The 14,740-nt window shown below is 44.8% G+C and overlaps 1 long non-coding RNA gene across 1 annotated transcript; it reads right to left on the reverse strand.

The window, feature by feature from the left end:
- Positions 1–13,366: 13,366 nt before the first annotated feature.
- Positions 13,367–13,834, reverse strand: LOC146856782 (uncharacterized). The gene is made up of 2 exons (XR_014979501.1): positions 13,767–13,834; positions 13,367–13,623 (listed from the first exon to the last, which is right to left on the reverse strand). It is a non-coding gene; the product is annotated as an uncharacterized LOC146856782 (long non-coding RNA).
- Between the last annotated feature and the right edge of the window lie 906 nt (positions 13,835–14,740).

The raw sequence follows: 14,740 nt of genomic DNA on the forward strand, positions 1-14,740 counted from the left end.
TTTTATCAACATCTTCCACAGCCTCAAAGGTAACCCAAGAGTAAAACAACTCATAAGGGTAAGTGGCACTTGCACTTACAACAAACACCACTGCCATCCCGTCATCAGGCACCCCGTACGTCCTCAAATGAGCACGTAGAGACAGCCTACTATGAGCGGGAATTTCTACCGCCATTAGGACGAAAAAGAAGATACAACGAGGATCTTTAGTAGCACTTGGGCTTAGATTAGTGTAACCTTTTTTATTATCAAGCTTGAAAGAACCTATAGCCTAAAACCTAGGTAGGTTAAACCGTCACTCCCGTTATCCGGAAACCAGAGTGAGGGTGTTATGGACTAATAAAAAGCACTACTAAGGCATCTCAGATATTAAGACCAAACGTTAGGTGCGCCATGTTGTAGGGATTCTGCGTATGCACAGAACTATGCGCAGGAAACCAGAACCTTAGAGAATTGTGGTGTACCAGAAACTCCCCTCAGAACTAAGAACCCCTTATCCGACTAGCTTAGTGTCACATTCGTTATCCAAGATTTAGCTCGGCGGTCCCAATGTATAGACAACCCAGAACATGCGACTTAGTTATTCTCAGGAATGGTGGGAACCCGAAATACCCGTTTGCACATATATATTAGTCCACAACAGAATAACTAAGACACAGTAAAGTTTAAAGAATTTATTCATAAACCTCGAGTCCTGTTATACAGTACTTTGGCTAACATAAGCAGACAAATGGTTAAGATCATTACCATTAGCATTGTTACAATACCATAGAAAATTAAAGGAGCGATCATATTGTAATGACAGTGGAAAACAACCACCCTCCTTTCTCTAGCAACTAACAATATATTATTAGACTATTAGAAGGTCTCATAGGCTTGCATAGGGGACCCCATACCGTATAGATCAGCTCGGGTGTATCACATCACAGGATCAGCTCAGTGTTCTCTGCAACAGCTCTTCTATCGAATGCCCTAACAATATGCTGCGCTGTGATATTAAAGCCCACGACATTCTGGTATGTGCGGCTGCGTGCATGTTGTGACTAAACAGTGATACGATCACCCTGAACATAATCAGCCGGCACCGTCTAGTGTCCTAGAACAGTTCTTTACTCGATGTACAGACCAAGGGCACTAGCAACTGTTAAGGATGTATAAATAACATTCACTTGAGACGAGTCTGCATTTCTCAAATGAATAACATGTAACAACAGTGTCGGGTGCAAAGGCAGCAAAAGCAACAAGATGTTTTTCCAACAGCTAACGTGATTGAGCTAACTTAGCACTGTAAATAGGGAGTGGCCTAAAACCACGTGACAAGGGAGAGTCTGAAAAAGATCCCCAGAGGATCATGTGGCACAGCACCGTGCCGTACCAGTTCTCGGAGCAACCGCTGATGTCACCACTGTAACACTCAGCATTGCCACAAGGATGGGAGTGGTCGGTTGGACTTTTGAACTCTTCCATTGTGTGTTCTACCCTAACTATCCATGTACCATCACTTTCTACTTCACCCCTGACCTGTCACACATCACAAAATAAACACAACTCACAACAGTATGCCTTCTTGTCAAGAGCATTCTCATCACAGTAAGTAGCATGTTGAGTCACATTGCAATGTATCAGAATATGTAAAAGCGAAAATCCATTGAGAGAGTGGAGAAACCTGGAAAGACACAAGGAAACAACACCACGTTGCCATATTATGGAATAACTGCAAAAGCACACCACGAGGCAACACTGTACAATATGCATTACAGTCAGTCAGTCAGTCAAGAAGGCTTTATTTCGATATAGATATATCTTAAAAAGCAGAATAGCAATAATACACAATGAGATAATACACAATAAAATGATAAAAGGAACCAGTGCAAAATAGTTAGACAATGTTTCAGAACAGCTACTGGTGCCAATAAATTACATAAAAACAAAGACATTTGTGAATAAGATCAGATTAAACAAGATACGAAAGCCTCACTGACCTAATACGCCAAGCCAAGCCTAGGAACTTTGCTAACCCACAAGCAAAAAGGGGCCGTGGGTCATTTTTTAGTATGCGCAAAGCCTCTACATGGAATCTAGTTCCAAGTTCTCTGCAGAGAGGCTTAAGCCATCGGCTCCGAGGGGCTGCATAAGCCGGACATTCAAACAAAAAGTGTGGGACAGACTCGGGCCTTGTTTCACAAAAGGGGCAAAAAGCAATTGTCTGAGATGGAGCTTTCCACTTAGAGGTCAATTCTCCAACAGGGAGTAGGCCTACCCTGAATTGGAAATAGAGTTTCCTGTCCTTACAATTTGTGATAATATCCAAGTAAGGTTCACAGAAGTGCACTTCCTTGATCAGTAGAAAGTCCATAGAGGACCTACACAAGTTAGTATTACTGCTTCTAGAGCCAGCTACCCAGCTCCAGTAAATCTTTTTTAGCTCTAATTTAGGAGGAGCAGTTCTGTTATTCCAATCCTCGCCGAGGCCAAGGCTAAAGAGGAGACGCTTGACTTCCCTCAGCCGTGGGATCTTAACCCAATCAGAAGACCCCAGCACATCGGTTAGGCCATCCGCATAGCTGGACAATTCTGGTGTTCTCCATAATCTCGCCCATAATAGAAGGGGGCCAAGTCTAGCCTGATCGCTTATTGGCCGAATACCCATATCCAAAAACAGAGGAAGGGTTGGGGTGCTGTAAGGGAGCCCCATTAAATCTTTAAGGAACTTGCTTTCCGAACGGGAAAGATGGTCTACCTTATGAGTCCCCCAAAGTTCAGCCCCATATAGAGCAGCACTAGCACCCCTTGCCCTATAGATATCCAGAACAGCAGCAATGGGTTTTGAGGAAGTTGCACGATGTTCTTTGAGCAGAGCACCCACCACCCTCTTGTGTGTCAACAGCATTTTTTGGAGATGACAATTCCAGCTCATGGAGTCGCAGAGCCGAATACCGAGGTAGTCGAACTCTGAGACTCTTTCCAGGGCAACAAGATCTAGAGTAGGTGGTTTAGCCAGCTTTTTTGGAGGGTTGAGAACCAAGTACTTGGTCTTTGCAGTATTAATAACCAACCCTCTCATGTCACAAAAAGACTTAAAGTTGGCTAATAAGCTCTGCAAACCTGCCGGGGTTTTGGAGATCAGGAGGGTATCATCAGCAAAGAGGAGGGTAGGTATTTTCCTACCTGCCAGGTATGGGGCGTCTGCAGGATGTTGTAGCAGGTGCTCTACCACTCCATTGACGTACAGGGAAAACAAGGTGGGACCAAGGACACAACCCTGGCGTACCCCCCTATTTACAGGGATGTGTGTTGTTTTTTGCCCCTGGTTACCCCACCTGATCTGCGCAAAATTATCAGCATGCAAGTTTATCAACAGGATTAGCAAATAGGGTGGGATACCCTGTTCATCAAGCACTCTCCAGAGTTGGCTGCGGGGAACTAGGTCAAAGGCAGTCCGCAAATCTATAAAGGCAAGATACAGACTGCCCTTGGCCAATACGACAACCTTCCAGTATAGCATCATGAGACGGAAGGATTGCTCAATTGTCCCCGTGCCAGATCTAAAGCCAGCCTGAAAGTCTGAGAGAATGCCCTTTTCCTCTACCCAATGCAGGATCCTGGACAAGATTGCCTTACCTGCCACCTTTTGTGATGTATCTAGAAGACTTATTGGGCGGTAGTTGGCTGGGTCGTTCCGGCAACCTTTCTTAAAGATTGGGACGACTTCCGCTCCCTTCCATGAAGTTGGGGGAATTGCCCCTTCAAGACAAGAATTTAATAGGGCAGAGATAAGTTTTCCCCAATCGTCCGGGTTGGAGCGAAGCAAGTCTCCAGGACAACAGACAACACCGGCAAACACCATCAACATGGACAGCAGGGGGACTGGAGCACACGACTGCACCTCCAAACACAGGTTAGCCCTTAGCATCCTGGTATATGTAGTTCAGATGAAAAGCTTACTTCTGTTACCGTTGTCGTGTGTCACCCACGTTGGTGCAGGTCAGTGCTGTGAATCTCTAGACAAGTGTGTGGCATTATCCTCCCACATCAGTAGGGGTAAGATACATTGTGAGTGGTGTCTGCTGAGGAAGCTGCCACAATCTACTTGGGTCTCTGTACCTCTCCTGCCCAACTCAGGTGAAACACCTGTCACATGACAAGTAAGCATCATGACTGAACTGCATTTACCAGAATGCCGAGGGGTGAACTGTACTGGGAGGTGAAGCAGTGTGCTCTCATCCCCCTAATGACATCATCATGGACATGACGGAAGTTGTCACAGATCACACAGCGCAGAACAATGAACTCCTTAGCAATGTGCCCACAAAAGCCAGAATCACAACACATCCTGTCATGTGGATGATGGTGACATTGTCACATTCACATACTCAAGTACTGTTGCCCAGGGATTTTCATGTGACATGTACGATCTATGCATGTTTACCCACATGAACACCAGTCCCTGACAACATACCCACGCTAAATCTGTTTTTCAACCAAAGTTATCTTCTCCTGAATGAGCACAACTGCTGCGGTCACAGGGCAGGCATTGCGTATTTAGGGACTGTTGAACGCCATGTTCCTTGCTGTAGCAATGTTCTCCTTACTCCCCCATATGTGATTGTGGATAGTAATTTGTGGCCTCACATTCCCACAGCGAAAAGAGACTTCAATAATTGTGCAGGCACAATGGGCTTCTGTTTCAACAAGTAGTCGCTCACAAACCAGCCCTGAGACCTTAGAATTCCAGGTGCCTTGACTGTCCTGCACGATTCAGTCACTGCTGAACACGGTACTCCCACTTTTTTCAGGGGGACTGACACAAAAATCCTCGAAAACACATCCTGTGGTCCAGGCGAACCCCGGTCAGTTGCAACTGTATCGTGACCGCATGCAGCTTCTCTTTGGGTATGTTCCATTAGCTGTGCTATGCATCAGTTATAGGCTAACCTTCTGCTATGCCTATTTCACCTGTGTGCAACCTCTTTTCTACTGCCGACAATGCCCCTTTCAGTGGTCCATGGATTTCTGCCCTTCCAACACATGCCTTGCTGCCCTGGATCATGAGCTGTGGGTGAGTCCTTTGTTGGTCCACGACCAGGACTGCTCCGGTGATACACGTTTGTGGGATGCCTTTCAATGTGTCAGACAGGCTGCCAGCTGTACCTGAGTGTTTGCGCAAAGGCTCCTGTGTAATGCCTACATCGAACCTCTCCCAGGTTGCCATGGGATGCTCCTTTCAACCTCGTTGTGCGAGGAGCACATCTGTTCCTTCATACAGCTGGATTGGATGGCGGTCCTTTTTGCTGAAGATGAATTGGATCATCTTTTGGAACTGATTGCCTTCGAAGCTGCCTGTGCCTTCTTGGATTCGTAACTACTTAACAGCAACAGGAACTGTTGGTGACAAATTCAATGTTCTTTTACCCTTTTCACGCCTACTAACAGGAATTGTCATTCAGCTCTCTGACTTTTTCCCTGTCTGCATTTGCTTTGACTCTGCTGACCTCTGCGGTCTGTTTCGCTTGGTACCAGAGACCTGAGCAAGGGGAGCCTGTCATCTGACCATCATGGACATTGTCGTCTGGCATGAGCCCGGCTTCCATCATGCAGCTGTAGCACACAAAATGTACATGGCGTAGTCGTTTTGCAAGTACATTAGCATTTATCTGTCACATGAGAAGTGTCCACAGAGCTTGTTCTCTGTGTGGTGCAGGAGTACTGCCTGAACCTTCTGTCCGTGGTCGGAGGACATTGTCCGTTGTCATTCTGTTCTGGTCAGGCCCTAGCACTCCCACTGTGTCACAGCTGCTAGAGGACACGGGTGCCTTTTAGATGTCATGGGGAAGCGGGCTAGTTGCCCAAAACTTGGAGAGTGATCCATCCAGTGATGAGAGCGACACAGCACATAGGATGTACATTTCACTATGTATTGGCTGAGGAATGGGTCAGCTGACAAAGCCCATAAACCTGGGACATCTCATATAACTCCTCCCAGAAAGGGGTGGAGAAATATGCTCATGGTCTTCGTCCCGAGGGATTATTGATATGACATGATGTGATATGGATGTGTCCCAATGGAAACTGTCCTCATGCATTCTCAACTTCTTGTGGCACATATGTTGCCTGTTTTGACACTGTAGTAAAAAAAAAGCATTTTAAAGCGTTTCTTGTTTTCAACTTATTGACTTGTGTACACGCGCTTGCATACCTCTGAGTGAGTGGGAGAGTTAGTGAGGCACTATTGCAATTGGGTCCTGTGCTAATGGGTGCTTCTGGGTGCTCAGTCCCGGCCTGCCCAAGTTCTCTAATCCCGTGCATAGTCCTGTATGTGTACAAAATGCCAGCAACAATTCTCAAAGTTTGTTAGACAACAGCAAGGCACCCAGACACAGTCATAGTTGCTCATTGTTAACTTACACTCAACGGAAGTAGTTGACGATGAGATGTTGTCGCTGATCAAGGCCTTCTTCCTCACCACTGTTATCGTCACTGGGCATGTGTGGGTTGGGAGCGGGGGCTGCTGCTGTTCATCATCATCCAGAAGCTGAGGGATCCTTCTGCGCAAGGCCAGGTCGTGTAGCATGCAGCCGGAGACTACCATCTGGCACACCTTCTGTGGTGAGTACATAAGTGCACCACCAGTCTTGTCCAGGCACCTAAATCTTGACTTCAGCAGTACAAAAGTGCGTTCCACCACATAACGTGTCCTCCCATGTGCATCATTGTATTGGACTTTCCCCGGCATTGTTAGATACCGCAGTGGGGACAACAGCCACGGATGATTGGGATACCCAGACTCACCTAGTTGTGAGACAGACAGGCAAACAGTCAGATCTAAATATGTGGGGAGAGCAGCATGTCACACATACATCACAGTCATTGACACAGCCCACTCGCCATCAAGCCAGGCCCGCTCAGGGTGCTGATTGGCCATCAACTTGGGTATGGTACTGTTCTTCAAGATGTGGGAGTCATGTCTTGACCCAGGATACTTTGCACACACATGTGATATGATCTGATCTGCCTTGCATACCACTTGCACATTGATGGAGTGGTATTGTTTGTGGGTCCTATAGATGTGTTCACTTGCCTGTGGTGGAACGAGGGCAATGTGGGTACCATCAATGGCTCTCACAACATTTGCAATGACTTCCAGGTCATTGGACTCCCTCTTCACAGCTGGCAATCCATCCATCCTTGGTAAGTGGACATGACTGCCCTTGTAAGGCATCAATGCTGACAGGACGTCACACAACTCCTTGATGAACATGGGCTGTGCCATCACACTGACGCTGGCCACAGTGTACTGGAAAGACCCAGTAGCGAAGAAATGCAGTGCAGCCATGCCCTTCATAGTAGCAGACAATGCAGCCGGATATGTTTGTTTGGGCTTCAAATGGGGCTCCAACTGGGCACATAGGTTTCGTAGTGTGCGGTGATCCAAACAGAATTTCAGGATGATTTCGAAGTCCTCCTTCATCGTCAGGTCGGGGACAGGGTGCAAGATGGGTGGTCTCCTCCTACGTATGTCAGGGCACACAAGCATGGGTTGAGTTATAGATGAGATGTGGTGAACAGCTCACCCAGAGACTCACACAATCACAACATTGACAGGACTCATGGTCACGTGAAATGCACAAGTGACCTGCATTCAGACATTGTTTTTCTTCACTCACTCAACATACTGACACTATGACATCCCAAAAAGTCGATGTGTATGGCATATGGTATACTGCTACATCAAGGATTCCCTGTGGTTAGATGGCACAGCACTTATGTTCCCCAGCATCAGTGCTGAGTTGCATGTAGCTGCTGTCACTGCACGACCGCAAGCTTTGGCCCCACAATACACAACAACATTACAGGATGAGGGCAGTGAGTGTCATCTGGACAATGCAACATGGCTGTACAGCACGGTGGACAGACACATGTGGACATTATGGGGTCAGTCCTGCGTGAGTGTGTGTGGAATTTGCATAACAGACATTGCAATGTTCACCTGAATGAGGCACAAATGCACATGGATTGTGTATACATGCCCACATGGCTGACAATGACCGATGATGTCGGTGTGAGCTATGCTTGTTTGTTCCACATGTGCACTCCTATTTACAGGCAATAGTAGCTATGTACACTACATGCCACACCAATATGTATGTTGGGAGTGCTAGGGATTACAAGTATGTCTGATTTGCAGACAATGGACACCTCTGATTGTCTGCCTACGGCACTGGCCCTTCACAAGTCGACCCCTGGCCAATAGATGCCAGTCAGATGTCAAGAGATATACAAGCAATGTTCACAGGTTGGATGTTTCATTACACAACATTGGTACAGTGCGAGAGACCTTTGTCCTTTTTGACTCCTTCCCTCATTTCCGTCCATGCTGGCCACGAGGCATGACTATGTATGTACTTTCACTCTCCTTTTCTTGGACATACCATTTGTGTGGAGACTTGACTCATGGGTCAAACTCTCTCATACCTTCACAATGTAGTGACCAGCTGGTCACTGTTCTAGTTGTTCTGATGTACCAGCCACTCCCAGAGGGCTGGCTTACCCCCCACCCCACAGCCACCCAGCACAGGCATCATTGGACATGTGACCATGCCAACAAATGAGGCCAGACGCACGTGCCCTGGGCCAGTTCTCCTATACATGTACGGTGTCTTTGTGGTTACTTTATATGAATGGGGGCCTCATGCCCCACAACATTGCACATGGGGTGCACCAATCACTTTGGGCAAAAGAGTTGTGATGGGTGATGTAATTTGCAGGACGTCAATTCAAATGCAGTATGTGTTCACATGCACGGTAGCTGGCATCCGCAGCGATGACACGCATTGGCCCCAATTGAATGATGCAGGGTTGCGGTCGCAGCTTCCCAGCCGCCGCGGTGTGGCAACCACTATGCGGTGTGCGGGCTCTGCAACTGCGGGGCTTGGCATTGGCCCCAATTGCCTTCAGGGGCACCGAGGGTCACTCATGGGGATGGGATGGGCCTCGCATTTTGCATTTGGCAGCTTGCCACATTCATCGTGGTGCCAAAATGCTTGCTGGGAGTTGTAGTTGTAGGGTTGCATGTGTGGAGATGTTTGGCACGTACCTCTGCTGTTGAGTGCTGTGGCGTCTTGTCTGCCAGATGTGCAGCAGGTGGTGCAGCGGGAAGGCCTTTTGCGCAGGATCCATGGCGGCTCCTGTGGTTTAGATGGGTTCTGTATTGGCTCTTCCTCTCTGTTGTTGTGTCTCCGACATCCGCAACGTGGTGGTTTTTAAGCGGTGGTGGGAAGGGCTGTTTGCCACATCGTAATCTTGTCGGCGGACGACACGTGTTTCCGCACACCGGTCTTGCTCTGTTGGTTCCATACACCACCCTTGCATACGCTAAAAGTATGCAGAGCCTGAAAGACTGCGGTGGACAGAAAATGGCCTCTGTTGGACCATTGTAATTCAGTGGTTGCAATGTCCGCACCTGGGGCGGGAAGATGAACATTTTCCGCCACCAGTGCGGATGGGCTTCCATCCGTCATCGTAATGAGCCCCTAAATCTTAACATGATATTAAACAACATATACCGTTTAAAATATTTTACAGCAGTTTTTGGAAAAAAAAGAAAACTTGCTAAAACACACCTCATGACACAGTCATTGTAAATTTAATCAATGTGAGTAAACCAAACTTTTTGATTTTTAATATTTTAAAATTAAACCGTTCAAATGTAAAACAAATTTACAAATATAAAAGCCATACTGCAAACTATTTTTTAACAAACTACTTAAACGCAAGAAAGCAAACAAATACTTACCTCGAGTAAAATGCAGGATGGTGTAAGTTGTAAAATTACTACTCATACTCCCTTATGTGCTATCCTCAAGGAAAATGCTGGATAATGTGTGAGCAAGATTACTAATACATCTCCTACATGTGTTTATCAATGTAAAAATATAATATAGTAGTAGGGGCAAATTACTAATCTTATACAGAAATGCACATGCAAAAATAAAAATGCTGGATAGTGGTGGGGGCCAATTTACTATTCCTACTCCAACAGGTGCATGCCTCAGGGAAAGGGCTAGATAGTGGTTAGGGCTAAATTAGTATTCCTACTTCGACATGTACTTGCCACAGGAAAAATGCTGCATATTGTTTGGGGTAAAATTACAACTCCTACTCTGAGTTATGCTTGCCTCAGAAAAAGTGCTGGATAGTGTTGGGGGCTAAATACCTATTCCTACTCCGACAGGTGCTTACCTCCGGGAAAGTGCTGGATGGTGTTGGGGGCAACATTACTATTCCTACTCCGACAGGTGCTTACCTCAGGAATAGTGTGGGACAGTAGAAGTAGCAAAATTACTATTCCTACTCCGAAGTGTGCTTGCCTCAGGGAAAGTGCTGGATGGTGTTGGGGCAAAATTACTATTCCAACTCAGACAGGTATTTGCCTCAGGGAAACTGTAGGATAACGTTGGGGGCAAAATTACTATTACTACTCCAACAGGTGCTTGCCTCAGGGAAAGTGAAGGATAGTGTTGCAGGCAATATAAGTATTCATACACAGAGGTGTGTTTGCCTCAGGCAAAGTGCTGGATGGTGTTGGTGTAAAAATTACTATTCCTACTCCAACATGTGCTTACCTGAGGAAAAATGTAGGATAGAGGTATTGGCAAAAAAACGTATGCGTAATCTTACCTGTTCTTGGCTTGTCAAAATTATTGAACGTTGTTTGTGGTATAAAATAATTTTTAAAAATAGTTAAACAATTACTAAACTTTTTTTGTGTCAACAGATAACAACAACAGCAGCAAACAACAGCTGAAAACAAACAACAAAGTTTCTTAAAAAACAAGCAACTGAACACCAATAGAAAATATAAAAGAAAGGTAAATTAAGCTCAATATTATACAACCAAAACAACACAAGCAATAATATTCAAAGTAGAGTACAGTTTTCAAAATAGAATTTAAATGCATTTTCAGTTTTTAAACAATTTTCATTTTTTTTAATTTCCAGAATTAACATCCATAAACATCTTTACTCTTTGAAAACACGAGCAATAAACCAAGAAACATACCAAGGTAATTTTTACATGAAATAAAAATATTAATAAAGTCCACAAACAGTAGATGTACTATTTCATTCAAACAGAAAGCTCTTCTCAATCAAACATCTATTCAAGTGAAAAACGAAGAGGCCTATTAGTGTCACAAGCGGATCGCCACCACCCGCCAAATTAATGTCCCTGTGTCACCCCCGCCGAATTAGTATGGCGAGGGACACCACGGTGGACGGAAAGACCGTCTGCCGCTTTTCCGCCAGTCGAATTGCCGGCCCGGCGGAAAAGGCAATCAATATTGTGGCAGTGCCTTGCAGGCACCGCCATTTATATTATCATGTGCATATTAAAAGGCCTTTCTATGGCGGCATCGCCGGCGGAAAATGCTGTGGGGGCCCGTTACGGGCCCCCGGGGGTTTGGGGGGATGAGAGGGTGCGGGGCTGAACTTGGGGGGTAGCTATGGTACCCCCCTTAATTGGCATAAACAAGGTGACAGGCACCGCGCAGTGCCTGTCACGTTGTGCATGCCAATGCACTGCATGCATATTTTACATTGTGGCGGGTGCTGCTGACAGCACCGCCCGATGCAATGTAAAATATGCGGGATGCAACCGCCAGGGTGGCAGTCGCATCCTAGTGGGCCTAGCAGGACAACCGCACCTCTGGCAGTCGGTCTCGTTTACCGTTACGGTGGCAGGCGGACAAAGTCTTCCCGCAAATCGTAATCGGGCCCTAAATTTTGAAGGTAAATAAATATCTCAATCTTCTTAGCAATAATGTAGAAAAATCATCACAGTCAGACTTTTTATCAGAAAAGGAAAGGACCATTGTAACAAAGCCAATCTTACAACTGTTCAGCCATAACCAAAAACGATTCTATTCTATTGCAGGTGAAATAATTCCAAATATCATAAATATAAAAACAAATGCTTTTTTTTTCTCTTTCAGACCCAATTAATCAAAATCATCTACAGAGCCCAAAGCTTCAAGAAACAGCTTCCAAAAAGGGAAGATTAAAAAATGAATAAACAATAAAACAACTTAACCATATTTCACTCCCAAGAAATCTTTTTAAATAACATCCCAGCAATAAAACGCATTATTTTGTTTCTCTTTCAGACCCAACTAAAAATCAAAACCATCCTCCAAACACCTTTAACAAAGGTAAGATGCAAGAAATATTAAACAATAAAACAACTTAACAATTTTTCTCTGCAAATAAAGCTTTTTTTTATAAAAACATAACAGCAAAAGTAGATATCCAACATGGTTACAATGTAATCTAACTTCAAACAGCATTAACTTTAAACAGTATAAAAATTTCAACAATTGTACTGTAAATGTTTTCTTCAAAACAGGTGAACACAATAAATTAAAAATAAACAAACTATTTTTTTTCTGTTTCAATCCATAACAGAAAATGACATCAAATCAAGAAGCAAAATATGTGACCTCCAGCTGAGGCAACCGTCCACTGAAGCATAGTGGGTATGTTTATTGTAAGGAGAGACTAACTGAGCCCAGGTGTCATTGGAGGTGTGTGCAATACTACTCATCCTATTGCACAGGCAGAGGTACTCTTGGTGACTGTTTTAAGAACCACAGAACATAACCTCTCTGCCTCTGCAATGGAGATTGAAGTAAGAGAAACAATTAATGAAATAAAAGCTATTGCATCCACCTCCAATGAACCCTGTGGTGCAGTTTTGAGGGAGGTAGCCCAACACATCCCACCACATGTTGCAAATAGTGTGGCCACAACTCCCAATCTGAGAAGAATTGTTCAACGTAAAAAACAAGGAAGTAACCCACAAAGAGTAACACCCCATACCTTTTCTGACATTAACATTCCTCTTGAACTATCTGTATTAGTTACTAATGATAACACACAAAATAGATAAAGGGGGTCCAAGGGAACGAATTTTAAGACCTGCGAGAAGTTTTTTCCCCAATACGTAATATGCAACACACAAATAAACTCTCGGGTCTGAGCAACTTTAGAACTGAAGCATGAAAGGAGAAATACTATAATCAAGCTGTGTCTGAAATGACAGTAATCTAATCAGGAAAGAAAGGAATCCCTTTTAGGATGAATGCCCTCACTCACCCGAAGGTGACATGCTTCATCATTTGGGCTTTCTCCTCTCAGTGGGAAAACCTAGTCCCACTGAGGGCTACAACCACCGCACTGAGAAGTGGGAGCTCAGGGATGTTTTTAGAATTTTAGGATACTCAGATCCCAAAGATGAGGACTGATGTGAGATAAGGGCGCAGCGCAAAGAAATACAAAAATGTGTAAAGTGTGATCTACAACTGGCTAGTGCTATTGAAAAAGTGATATTTATTGACTCATTAGCCCTGCCAGGGATAAAAAACAGTGCAAAGCAGTTACTATTGAAGACTGCTTGATGACAAAGGTCAACATGTTTCATCCAATGACCATCTAAAAAGTATGTGTGGCTTTCATCAGGACCAAAAAACAAAGCTGCTGCTATAAAGTGTTACACACGTGCAAATAAAGTTTGAAAAAAAGGACCAAACCAGTTAATGCTCTTGCGGATACAATCTCGCTGGAACTTGTCTGGAAATGAGAAGACACATATAGAAATAAAGTAAGTATCCAAACCTAATTAGTTAACAGTCATGTCTGAAACACTAATATATGTGGCTCAAACGTGGTGCATATGCCCAAACTGTTAAGAAGCTCTAGTAATAAAGACTCACCCAATCTGTGGGACAAGTAGGCCCACCTCAACCTGGTTACAACTCAGGGAAGGGAGCCCCGCTCTGTAAAGATAAGCAAGTATGAACCAATCAGTACGATTTGCTTGCTCAATGGTGCCAGGAAATGTGAAAAATATCAGTAATGACCAACAGACTAAAAACAGAATCAAAATGTCATATGGTGTAATACAAATGTCACTCTTTTTACATCCAGAAGGTATACATACAATAACCATTCATCGATATTATAAATGTGGTCAGGAACGAAAAAAGTTAGGTGACTAAGAACTATGAACCCAAGTTCGAGCCAAGAATTCCATCACAAGAAAACCACGCCATGACTGAGCACAGCGACAATGACAAAGTACTTGAGCCAGGCCATCAGACAAGCACTCACTAATGATCGTATCGATACACTCACCTCTCCGTCGGTACTCCGTTGATGTACAGAAATTGCAACCGGAGGTACCGACGGGGTGGGAGAAGTGAGGATAAATACCGAGCTGTTGGCGGCTCCGAGTGGCGAAGTGAGGACCCCGTGGGTGTCTATCCGGGCTGCCTGTACTCACGGAAAGACATAAGGACCCCAAGGATGTCTTTCAGTACTGCCTGTCTCGAGCAGGGCGCTGTTTGTGAGTAAAGCAGTGTCCGAAAACACGCATGCGTGCTAGAACACCATTCATCCCACACAGTCCCGTTAGCAAAGACCGCCCAAAAAAACAACAGTGATTGGTTGGAGGCTGTAGCCCAGCATCCAAACGGGAATGTGTGGTTTTTTGGAAGCGATACAAATAAGGGCACAAGCTTTATTAGTTCATGGACAAAGCAAAGTCCCTGAATGTGAGGCAAATCGATTTTATCATAATTGCAAAAGGCCCAGTTTCAGCAGAACGCATATACCATTTGACACAATGAATATGCAAATCGCTTGAAGGCATGTATCATATCCCACAGCAAGTATGGGAATCAGTAAA

This window comes from Triturus cristatus, chromosome 3_2, assembly GCF_964204655.1.
Source record: "Triturus cristatus chromosome 3_2, aTriCri1.1, whole genome shotgun sequence".
In the NCBI taxonomy this organism is placed as follows: Eukaryota; Metazoa; Chordata; class Amphibia; order Caudata; family Salamandridae; genus Triturus; species Triturus cristatus.